The sequence below is a fragment of the Vulpes vulpes genome, chromosome 13 (assembly GCF_048418805.1).
Source record: "Vulpes vulpes isolate BD-2025 chromosome 13, VulVul3, whole genome shotgun sequence".
NCBI lineage: Eukaryota > Metazoa > Chordata > Mammalia > Carnivora > Canidae > Vulpes > Vulpes vulpes.
This window is the reverse complement of record NC_132792.1, coordinates 150433374-150445667: the sequence shown is the minus strand read 5'-3', so window position 1 is coordinate 150445667 and position 12294 is coordinate 150433374. Positions and strand designations below refer to the sequence as shown.

Sequence of the window (12294 nt, the reverse complement as noted above, 5' to 3'; positions counted from 1 at the left end):
GACCAGGTTATCCTACCCATCACATGCGGTGCCACTCGGCCCCCAGGGATTTACTGAGGCCTCATTGCCCAAATGCTCTAGAATGAGCTTCCTCCACTTCTTGTAGGGTCCTGAAATTTGGTAGTAATAAACTATGCTTCTTTATAATCCACCTTTCTTCCAGAAACTGCCTGATGCATAGTAAGCATTCAGTGCATCGGTTACTAAATTTACTTACATTTTTTTGAAATACAACTAATACTTGATCAAATTAAGTAGAAAAAAAAAAAAGAAAAAAAAGGATACTAAGGCCCAGACTGTGGCCTTGAAATGCCATTTATCCCTGAAACTATGAGGGTTTCTTGGAGAAGACGCTGATTCCAGACTTTGGCAGGAGATGAGTAAGATGGACCTGGAACTTCTTTTTTTTTTTTAATTTTTTAAAAATTTTATTTATTTATTTATGAGAGACACACAGAGAGAGAAAGGCAGAGACACAGGCAGAGGGAGGAGCAGGCTCCATGCAGGAAGCCCAATGTGGGACTTGATCCAGGGACTCCAGGATCACACCCTGGGCCGAAGGCAGCGCTAAACCACTGAGCCACCTAAGGATCCCCCCTGGAACTTCTTATATTGCAAACAAGGAAACCGTCGAAGACTTCGAAGACTGCTAAAGCCTACAGATCTGATAGGCCATGTTGAGTCAACGTTGGGCTGCCTGAGTTCAAATCCAGCCTCTACCACTTGCTAGCTACATGATTTTGGCAAAATGATTTTTTTTTAAGATTTTATTTATTTATTCATGACAGACACAGAGACAGAGACAGGGGCAGAGGGAGAAGCAGGCTCCATGCAGGGGGCCTGATATGAGACTCGATCTCGGCACCCCAAGATCCCAGGACCACTCCCTAGGCCAAAGGCAGTCGCTAAACTGCTGAGCCTCCCAGGGATCCCCATGATTTTATTTTTTTAAAATTTCATTTAAATTCAATTTGCCAAAATATAGTATAACACCAGTGCTCCTCTCATCCCGTGCCCTCCTTTTTTGTGTGTGTGCCCTCCTTAATGCTCTTCACCCAGTCGCCCCATCCCCCCACTCGCCTCCCCTTCTGCAACCCTTTTGTTTGTTTCCCAGAGTTAGCAGGCTCTCATGGTTTGTCTCCCTCTCTAACTTTTTGGGAAAATGACTTAATCCCTCTGTGCCTTAGTGTGCTTATCATTGTCCCTCATAGCACCTACTTCAGAGGGTTGTGTGAGGATTCAATATAATACATAAATCAAGGTCCAGGACACCGGGAGTGCTGCATGAGAACTGGACGCTTATTATCGGGCTGTATGCTGCATTGGCATGGCTCTCCCTGGGTCTCTGAATGGTGGTTCTGGGCGGGGAGAGAAATCGGGTGTCCAGAGAAGAAAGAGACGATGGAACCCTGAACCAGCTGCATCTCAACAGTCTGCAGCCGACGGAAGGGACTAAAACAGCAGCAGCCGTGACACATCCTGCTCTGCCTCTGCAAACACATTTCCAGACACTGTCTCATTTTCGCCTCCTAACAACCCTGCCTGGTGGGGACTGTTATCCCCAGTTTGCAAGGGGGAAAACAGAAGCTCTGGAAGCTCAGAGAATGCAGGTCCTGCCCGAGTTAGGTAGCAGGGTGGGAACCGCAGGTGGGTGACAGCTGAGTGACTGGGACCAGCCGCCGAGGAGCAGCAGCTCAGGGGCAGCAGGGCCTGCAGGGCGACCAGAGGCCGCGCTCCTCCAACCGCCCCAGGCCCGGTCACACACCGAAGGCCGCCCCGGCCCAGGAAGCGGGATCCGGAGTCGAGCCGGCCCGGGGCCCTCTACCTGTGAGCAGCAGCGACATCTCGTGGCGAGAGGGGGACGGACCCCGGGCTCCCTGCGAACCTCGGCCCCGCGGGGCCCGCACGGTGCTGGGGCGCGGACGGCCTCCAGGAGGCCGGGTCCCTGCCGCGGTCCCTGCCCCGGGGTCCCTGCCCCTGCACCGGGGCCTCCCTGGGGAACGTGACCTTGCTCCCCGGGACGGCCAGCCTCGTTTCAGGGTGACTTTTACCCTCCTCTTCCCTCCCTGGGCTGTCGGCCCGAGAGCCAGCGCCTCGAAGCCTGGGCCGCCGGTGGGATGGCCGCGGGGTCGCGGGGGGGCTCCCCGGGGCGTGCCCACCGGGCCACCGCTCTCGGCCCGAGGGAGCCTCGGCAGCGCCGCTTGCCGCGTGGGCGGGACGTTCTGGGGCGGCAGGGGCGGCTGGGGGGCGTCGGGGGGGGGGGCTGGGGGGAGCGGCTGGGGGCGGCTGGGGGGAGCGGCTGGGGGCCGGCTGGGGGGGGCGGCTGGGGGGGCCTGGGGGGCGGCAGCGGCAGCTCGGGAGCTGCTGGGGGGCGGCTGGGGGGGCGGGGCCGGCCCGGGCAGCGCCGCCCCTCGCGCCTCCACGCCGCGCGCATCCGGGGCTGGACGCGAGGGACGCCGGGCCTGCGAGCCTGCAGGGCCCGGGTTCGGTTCCGCGCCCTGCCTGTGAGCCGCGACACGTCGGGCCCTCCCCGCAGCACCGCGGGCTCGTTCTCCCGGCCGAGGGGAGCCGAAATCAGCCGTTTAGGCCGAAGCGCCCTGCGGAGTCGGGCCCAGGGAGCGGGCACTGGGCGGGCCGTCGTGGGGGGGGGGCCGGCGAGTGGCGCCCCAGGCGGGGTGGCCGGGGAGGAGGGCTGGGGGGGAGGAAAGAGCCCTACCATTCCAGTCCCCCGCACCCCCTTCGCCTCCCCTCCCCCCTTCGTATGCCCTCCCCCGCCCCCATCGCCTCCTCTCCCTCCACCCCCATCGCCTCCCCTTCCCCCACCCCATCGTATCCCCTCCCCGCCCCCACCGCCTCCCCTCCCTCCACCCCCACCGCCACCATCGCATCCCCTCCCCCACCCCGTCGCATCCCCTTCCCCCACGGCCGCGGCCCGGCGCCCTTGACCTCGCCCTGCCGCGAACTCTGCTTCCCGCCGCAAGGCGAGCGGCTGGGTGCGCTTCCGAGGCTCCCTCCCCATCTGAATCCTGTGGAACTTTCGCTTCCAGCCGGGAGAAGAAATTAATAATTAACCGCCGGGTTAACGGGGACGGCTGGGGCGCGGGTGACCCGGGGGCAAGAGGGGCGCGGGCCGCCGTCGGCGGGGTCCCGTGGCTCCGCGCTGTGCTCGGCCTCCGCGGCCCGGGCCTCCCCGCCCACATCCTGGGCTGGGCCCCCACCCGCCCCCACCCGCCCCCACCCCGCCCCCACCCCACCCCCACCCGCGCCCTCGCCCTGCGGCTCCCCGCCGGCAGGGGGCGCCCGCCTGGACTGGACGGGCCCGGAGCGGGGTGACGGTGACTGGGGAGGTGGCGCCTCCGCACAGAGCCTGACCCCTCCCGGCCGCGATGACCTATCCCCCAACATCCCACCCCTGCCCGCGACAGGCCCCGTTTCCAAAAGGGGCCTGCGAGGTTATTCAGGGAGCCGAGGTCAGCCCCTTGCCCAGCCCTGACCAGTGGAACTTTCTGCGTTTATGGAAATGTCTCGTATCGGTGCTGTCAAATCCAGTAGCTCCCTAGCACTCCAGCTGTTCAAAATGTGCAACTGAGGGATTTTTAATTTCATTTCGTTTTACGAATTTGAGTTCAAATTACCGCGTGTGGCTAGTAGCTTTAGTCAGGGACCATCACTCCTTTATCAGCTCCCTTCCACGCAATTGTTCTGGAAAAGATCAGATAAATTAGTTGACAGTGAGAAGCATGTAACCAACCGGCTTAACCCTCCTCCACCAGCTTCAGGGCCTCATGGCAGAGGAACTGGTGCCCAGGATCCCTCGTGGGTTTCCGAGGGCCAGAAAGCTCCCCAGCACCTCCAGGCGGTCTTCTGTGAAGTCACCTCCCGAGGTTCAAGTCTTCTAGGGAGCCAGATCTCCCCCAATCCTGCTGCGGGGACCATACGGCCGACCCCCCAGTGGGGATGGGAAAGTAGTCTAGTGTCTCCCACCTCCAAATCCCAGGGAATCCTACTTCTTTCTGATTCCCCCACAGTCCCAAAGTCAGGGAGGTCACTTAACCTTTAATCTGGCCCCTGCCTGCCAGCAGGTCAAAGGTCACTGCCAAGTCCTGCCAGGTTTCACTTTAACTGCAGTGGGGCTCGATGTGACTGTGCTGGGCAGGCTGACCCCCCCCCCCCCCGTACCCCCCCCCCACCCCTCTCGGCATCAGCCGTGTGGAGGGAATGCTGCAGAATGCTGTGGACCCAAGGAGGAGGCCAACACAGCAAGCAGAGGGAGCCTCCCACACTGACTGTCCCCACAGCCCAGAGCCAGCAAGGTGCAAATGGCCCAAAGGATCCCTGTGCCTCCTACCCCACCCCACTGCCCTGGTCTGGCTCTCTAAACCCCAAGGAGTGGCTGACAGGGTACAGGAGGGTGAAAGGGACAGGCAGTGGGTCTGGGATAGTGCAGTCGTGGATGCTGGGAGAACAGGGTTCTGACCCCAGTTGGCCACTGCATACCTTGTGTAGAGCACATGTCTCTGTGTCTCAGTTTCCCCCAGCTGTACATGGCACTTCATGGTAACTGTCTCGGCTGCCTTAAAAGGTTGCTGTGGGGTTCGAATCAGATAACAGATGCTCATTCATTAATCCATTCATTCATTAAATGTTTATTAAGAACTTGCCTGGAACGGGACAATCCGCTTTCTCAGTGGCAGCAAAAAGATCAAGAAGGACCCCCACGGGAGTGCCTGCCCATCTTAGACACCAAACACTGGCAATAAATTGCACAGACAGGCTTGGCACCAGCCTCTCCTAACCTGTGGGAGAGGAGGCCAGCTCAGGGGAGGAGGAGGAGGAGGAGGAGGAGGAGGAAAAAGGGGGGACACAGGAGGGGGCAGGGAGGAGTGTACTGCCAAGTGGGGGACAGAGGAAGAGGGGCAAAGAGGAGGAGGCTGGCTCACGGCTGGCCTCCTCAGGCCCCAGGAGCTCAGTGGTGGGCTGATGGTTCAGACAGTGCCAGACCCGGTTTCTCCCGGAAGCTGCCAGGGCATGGTCAAGCAGGGGGTGACTCAGTAGCCCACATCTGCCCGGCTGGCTCAGGGCTGCTCGGCACCGTCTTTTCAGATTCTTGCCTCCATCTGCTCTCACTTCCTCACCCCCGGCTCTCCATCACTTTCTCACCCCCGGCTCTCCATCACTTTCTCCTGTACCAGCCTTTTCCCAGTCCCAGTGATGAGTATTTGGGAATGGTGAAGGCTGCAGAAAACCCTCCAAGAAGGCCCCCAGAGGAAACAATCTCCCCATTTTGGGCTCAGGCTTCCCTGGAGCCTTTCCCTCCAGCAGGGATTCCACCAAGAGAGCCTGTAGCAGCCTTGCCTGATGGTACCTTCCAGGCAGATGAGGGGCTGGGCTCCAGTGAGAGGGCAGGGTTCTCTAACCAGGGGCGGGCGCTGTGCCAGGGCTCCTGGGTGGGGTGGGTAGGGGACCAGCCTATGCGGTCAGAATGGGCTGGAACCACAGGACCAGAAATAATAGAGTGGACAAGGCAAGCAAAGACGGTGTGGAGCAAACCTAATCCTGGCCCGGAGGTGGCTAGCATGCTGTCTCTCTGACAGAGACGGGTGCATCGAGCCTGATGCCCCAAAATACAGACTCGATCCTGTCTTGTTACTTTTCTCTCGTCGGGCTGGGAATGTCCCAAACCCATAAATCATGTTTCCTCTTCATCTGACACCCTCCCCATAAGAGGGTTGCATAAGAGGTTTATCCCTGAGAGCTTGATCTGCGCTTACTGGGCACCGGCCAGCCCATGGGCCCAGCCTGCTGGGAGGGAGGCAGGGCACCAGGTCCTCCCCGCCATCCTGAGTGGCCTGCTTGGCCAGTCTGGGCCCCAGTTCTACCGGTTAGTGAGCTGGGCCTCCTGGGCATACAGTGTTTGGAGAAGCTCAAGGGCAATTTTCCATGCGACTTGGCAAACATCGTTCTCCACCTCCTCATCACTTTCTGGGACGTGCACAGACTCAGAATCCCTCCCTCTGGATGTTCAGCTGAGACTGTTGGCACAGATGGAAGTAGATGGAGGTTCAGCAGCTGATGTGGGACCTAGTGAGGTCCTGCTGCCCGACTCTCCACTTGCCTCCCTGCCCAGATGGTTCCAGCTGGAGGTCAGCCAGTCAGTGATGTGGGCTGAGCACATCCTGTGGGCAGAGCCGGGGGCTCAGTGGGTGCTGGTCGTCTTTTGTTTTGCCTGCCCATCGCCCCTTTCCCCTTATTCTGGCAAAAAGCATTCCAGTTCTGAATCACCCACCTGTGGTCCGATTCCTGTAAGTCCCATCGCCAGAAGTTAGCACCTGGCCCAGGCCTGGCCAGTAAGAGGTTTCACTCCCACCCCAACCCGGCCACAGCCGCTGGTGCAGGGATCAGTGTCAGGACTTTTGTTGTGGTGGGAGGAGAGAAAACTCTCTGCTCGTACCACATAGGAATCTGCTGGTGTGGGAGGCGAGCCGAGGCCTCAAGATCCCTTGAGCTCTGAGAGCGTCCATGCCTGCAACTGTCCAGCTATGGAAGCACCAACATTTCCTTTTTGCCTAAATTAATTTGAGTTGGTTTTCTGTCGCTTGGACCTAAGAGTGCTGGCTGAAGTGGAAAGAGGATGGTGCAGGGAGAAATAAAGAGGGGAAGTGAAATGGTTTCTACTTTCAGAAAGGCCCCAGGCTGAGGGGAAATATGGTTTCCATTCTTGGGTATCTGAACACATGGCCTTCCATTTCCTAAACCATTGAGTGTGTGTGTGAATCATTCAGAAATGCTCTTATACTTTTTATTTCTCTGTCAAGTAATACATAATGGGGAGTTTACAAAAAAAAAAAAAAAGAGGAAAAAAGGAAGGAAGGTCACTCCTATATCACTATTGGCTTCTATTTGTCTTCAGTATGCTTAAAAATGGGAGTAGAGTCATAGGATATACAGCTCTTTGGTCCACTTTTCCTCCCACTTAGCAGAACATGGTGATCTTTTTTAGGAACGTATAAAGGAAATGATTAGGGCGTAAGTTTTGTGACACAACCGAACCCACATGCATCTCACTGTCTAACCTCCCATCTTGTTTCAGAAAGAGGCACAGGAGCCCATCTGTGGACACGCGTGGTGATTTTTCTTCATCGTGTCATCCTTGGAGAGAATCTGAGAAGCGGAGCATTCCTTCATTCCCTCGCCCAGTGAGCAAATGTTTGGGTGCCTCGAACGTGCCAGGCATTGAACGATGCGCTTTGGGCCTGACTAGACATGGTCTCTCCTCTCATGGAGCTCACAGGACAGCGAGGAAACGTCATTCGCCAGATACTCCCCAAACAAATGTTAGAACGTGAGCTGTGACAGGTGCTACAAGGATGTGACATAGGACGATTTGACCCACTCTGAGAAAATGGAGTTTGGGCTGGAATCTAAAGGATGGAAAGGTGTTCCCCAGGCCAAGGGAGGAAAGGGCGCACTTCGTTACAGGGGAACAGCTGGAGTGGCTGGCTGTGGCGTGGGATTGGATGAAGTCGCTGTGGCTGCTGTGCAGGCAGGAAGAGCGTGTGTCACGGGACATGAGGGCAGGTGACCTCGGGCTTTGGGAGCCACGCTAATGAGTTCTGGCTTGATCCTGAGGGTGAAGGGAAGCCACTGAAGTTTCCCCAAGCTGGTGTGTGTGTGTGTGATACGACTAGGTCTGTGCTCTGCAAAGGTCACGTGGCTGCGTTGTGAGGAATGAGCCAAAATGGGCTCAGGTGCCCAGAGCAGGTAGGTGGCTATTGCACTAGTTGGGATGTGAAAGGTCGGGGTACCTTGCATCAGGATAAAGATGTAGGAAGTGGGCGGGGGGCGGGTATTAAAGAAGCATTTAGGAGATAAAATCAGCAGAACTCAGTAACCAATGGGACGCGAGGAGTGCGAGAAAGAGAATGTGTGTGGGTTTGTCCCGGGCTTGGGCTTGCTCAGCTGGGCGGGTGGAGCTTAAGTGTTCAGGCTTAGACGTACTGAGTTGGAGGAACCTTTAAGATGTTCAAAAAAGAGATGTCAGGTAGGCAGTTGGATGTCTCAGTCAGGAGCTCGGAGATAATATGCGTGAGTCATTTGCAAATTGTGTGCACCGATCTGTGAACCGACCAGCTGGTGTGGGTTCTAGTCCCAGCTTCATTGATCAAATCACTGCCTGGCCCTGGGACTCTCTCTCGATGGGGGGGGGGGGGGGGTGTGTGGGGGGGACCAAAGCTCCCTCCAGCTGTAACGTTCTCTGAATCTGTGAGCCTATGAGGATGAAGCATTGCCCAAGCCTCCCTGAATCGTCCCTCCCCGCCCCCTCCCCCCGACAAAACCGGGGAAAGAAGTGTCCTGGCTCTCTTAGACTGGCCATTGGGAAGTTCTCATTGTGACCTTGGCTGTCCCTTCCCTGGTCAGAGGGAAGAGACCATCCCGAGCATCCTGGGAATGCAAGAGCGAACTACCTAAGCTGCTGGCACACAGCGACACGGAGCCTCTGAGGAAGGTTAAGGTCAAAAGCGTGAACCCGTGGAACAAGGAGATTTCCAGGCCCTCGGGGGCACGGTCCCCCAAGGGTTTCCTCTGCTTCCTTGCCCTCAGTCTGGTCTCTCCTGAACTTTCTGCTCTCTGTACTCTTTCCAGAAATGTGTTGCTGGGTTTCCATGCTATGTTTGCTAATTTCACAAATGACCCAGTTCCTGATGATGTCCCAGGTTCTGTCGACCTTTCTTGGCCAAAGTAACCCGTGGACTGGTGTCTTCCTGGAACTGTCTGCCACCCACCCCTCTCTCTCCAGGGTCCTGGCCGAGAGCTAAGAAGCGTTCATTCAGAGTTCACTATCAAGGTGTGTTACGTGCTTAGATGCCAGAGATATGAGAAGAGCAAAGCCCAATCCTGGCCCCAGAGGAACCTTCCTTCTCATTGGTTTTGAAGTATGGTCTGGACTATTTTCCCCTAAATTTTATTACCAGCCTCTCACCGCAGTAAAGCCTCTTTTTGGCTCACTTCACTTAGCTTTTGAGTTTGTCCCAAAGATCACTGATACCGGTGATTATCATTTACTGAGGGATTTTTCTCTATCAGCCTTGATGTCGAGCACTACACTTTCTTGATCCCATTTAATCCTGGAAAACAACAATCTGTGTCTCCCACTTTACTCTTGATGACCTGAAAGGGAAGAAGTCACTCACCCGAGTGCCAGTCACCGGGATGTGAGCCCAGAAGTCGTCTGACTTGAAAATGCCACATTCTCACCGCTGCACCCCCTTTGTCGGGATGGTTGAGTGTTTCTCACCTGAGAACCAGGTATTAGCCACAAAGTGCCAGTTTAATTCGATGAGGCCTCAGGTGTGCATGAGCCCTGTCCTATTTCAGCCCTCATCCCCGAACACCTGGAACAGTGCCTGGCAAATATTTGTTGAATCACCTGGAATGAGTGAAACACTTTGAGAACCCCCTTCCCCACTCGCTGTCCTCAGGCACAGTTTTGGCAGCCAGTAACTGCGGTGTGTCCAGGGCACCGACAACCCGATGAGGGTGGATCTCAGCTGGGGGCTCAGGGTGCCCGCCAGGTTAAAGGCCAAAGCAGTAGTTCCTTAAGCCGTTAGTAAGCGGGGAGGTACTTGCATTCCTCAGATATGTTTGAATTTCTTCCTTTTACCCCAAGGAGCCTAGCTCTGTGCCAACACTTTTCATTTGCCAGTGACCTTTATTAAAGGCAAAAGGTTTTTTAGCAAATAATGAAGCAACACTTTGAGAAGAAAAGAGTAAACTGAAGCAAAGTTCATTATTTTCTAAATTTGCTTTTCTGCTGTGAAGTGTTGCATGTGGCTATTTCCAAAGACTGGCCGGCCCTTGGGGTCAAAGCCACCCTCCCTCGTCCACACCGACTCCCTCCGCTTGGACTCTTGGGGCCCGTCCAGCGCATCCACCAGGTCACAATTCTCACCCTGGCCCCTGGGTCTTTGTCCTTATGGTTCTCTCAATGGAATCGAATCTCCTTTGCCTTTCTCCTGAAGGGTGAGATTTATTCATCCTTCAAATTCGAGGAAAACTTCAGTGCCCTCCCCTGCGCCCTCATGCACCATCTGCAGTCAGTGCTTTTCTTCTGTATTCTTTGTGACACCGGTCACAGCACACACCAGTTCTTCTTGTCTTTACCCCACGTGCTTCCTAGCCAGACACCCCCAGCTGCCCTCGCCTCCCCGGCAACAAGCATAGAGAGAGCCTGGCCCGAGCTGGCTATCCTCAATAGCATTGTGGTCGATTGCTTTACCACCTTAGCAAATAGTTGCAGAACCGCCTCCTGAGTGCCTGCTGTGTGCCAGGCTTCGAATGCGTGTGGTTCGCAAGCCTGGCAACAACCTTGTGGAGTAGGTTTGATGACTCCTGCTTTAAAGAAAAGGGAGCTGGAGCTCGGAGAGGTTCAGTAACTTGTCAAAGGACACACATTCAGAAAGAGGCCGAGCAGGCCTTGAGGACTCACAAGCCTGCCTCTCTTTCCTGCAAGCTCCCCGGCTTCAAGTCGGCCCCCAAAACTCTGACATCTCCAAATCCTAAACTCTGTAACTCAAAAGAACTCAGCTGTGTGGCCTTAGATAAAGCCCTTGAGCCTGCTTGGTCTCGCTTTTGTCAAGTGTAGGATGGAAGAGGGGATGGGCCACGTGAAATCCAAGGTGCATGATCGTGTAGGGGTGGCATAATTGCACAAATTAGGACAGGATGGAACCTGAGACAAAGAACCCTGGACCATAACTTAGCGAGAGTCTGTGGGTATTTTCTAAACCGTGGACACCTGCAGAGCCTCTGTGAGTGTGTACAGATCCCATACATGCCTCCAGGCTCCTGTGAGTGTGCACACAGCCCGTGAGGGGTCCAGACCGTGCATGTGCAAAGAGCTCCTGGGTCTGCCAAACCTGCAGGCGTGCCAGGCCGGTAGGGTTGTTTACTTTGTGGAATCAATTATCTCCTGCCTCTTCTAGGCTGGTCTCCCCTCAGGAGAGATGAACCCTAAGCCGGTTCCCCAGGAGGTGAGTCAACAGCCTTTGAGATGCTCTTCCCAGGCTTGGCCTGGCCATCCCTGCTTTCTGGGGCCTGTGGAGGCCTCACCAGTGGGGCGAGCCTTCCCCAAGCAGAGTGCTTTCTGCTGCTGCCCTCCAGCTGCCCACCCCCCCACCCCCCCCAGCTGCTGCTCAGGTGGTAGAGCCCTGTTTCCAAGAGCAAGAGCCTAAGGTGGAAGGTAGACAGGGCTGTCCCCACCCTGAGCAGTGAGCCTGTCAGCAGCAGATGGGGACGCTGGGATTATCAGCAGGGAAGCGCCTTGCAAAGGCTAATGGGGCTACAGGGTCGTAATTCTATGTTTGCAATTTAAAAATCACATAGACGGTGAGAGTGAGGAAGAAAACTGAGAGACCGAAAGAAAAGTGCAAAGAGGTGGGATCCTCACAACCAGGGGTGGGGATGAATTCCTCCCAGATTACCCGGACTCCTGCCCCAGGACACTCTGGGATTAGCTACTCCTGACCAGTCAGAAGCCAGTGAGGGCTCAGGCACCCCATGCCCACCCCAAAGCCTGCTCAGGACCCCTGTTCTTGCACGACAATGGGCCTGGCCAGCCCCAGTGAGGGCACAAGGGAGGGACACAGGCCCTGTGGCTGATGGTCCCTCCCTCTGGCCTGGCGCCCCCAGGGTTGATATGGAGAGGGTCTCGGGCTGCGGCCGGAGCAGGACCCCTGGAAAAGAAAGGCGTTTGATGTCAAAGCCAGATTTGCTGCGAGAAATAAAACTTCACAGGAATTCAGGAGGAGACGCCTCATCTGGCTTCCTTCCTTTGGGGCCTGGTCTAGGAAAAAACCTGGAGTCAGAAAGCTCCAAAAAAGCTCCTCAACCTCAGACACCCCGCTTCCCTCCACCCTGCTCCTCCTAGTCGGGGTGCTCCCCCTCTGCCCCACTCTGTCCTAGCCCTGGCTTCCCTACCATGGGGGCCTCATCACCTGCTCAGACTCGAGGCCCCTGACAAGGTTTCCACCCCTGCAGCCCCTGCCCAGACTGGCCTGTGGTACAGGGGGAGCCCAGCCACTTCTTCCCCCCCAGGGCTTGCAAACCCCAGCACCTCAGAGGAGGAGGGAAGGGAGAGAAGAGGGCCTGGGGGACCCTCCCTGGGTCTGTACTCTAGACAGTCCATGAAAAGCATGCAAATGCAGTGCAAAAAATAGCATGCAAATCAGCACATCTTCCACCTTTTCATCCTCCGTCCCTCCACCTTCGCCCCAGGGTCCCATGATCCTTTAGGCC

At 56.3% G+C, this 12294-nt stretch overlaps 1 long non-coding RNA gene across 1 annotated transcript; it reads right to left on the bottom strand.

Annotated features, from left to right (window-relative positions):
* Positions 1-3528: 3528 nt before the first annotated feature.
* On the bottom strand, positions 3529-9369 carry LOC112907155 (uncharacterized). Its single transcript, XR_003232723.2, has 3 exons — positions 9192-9369; positions 4498-4586; positions 3529-3702 (listed from the first exon to the last, which is right to left on the bottom strand). It is a non-coding gene; the product is annotated as an uncharacterized lncRNA (long non-coding RNA).
* Positions 9370-12294: the final 2925 nt, after the last annotated feature.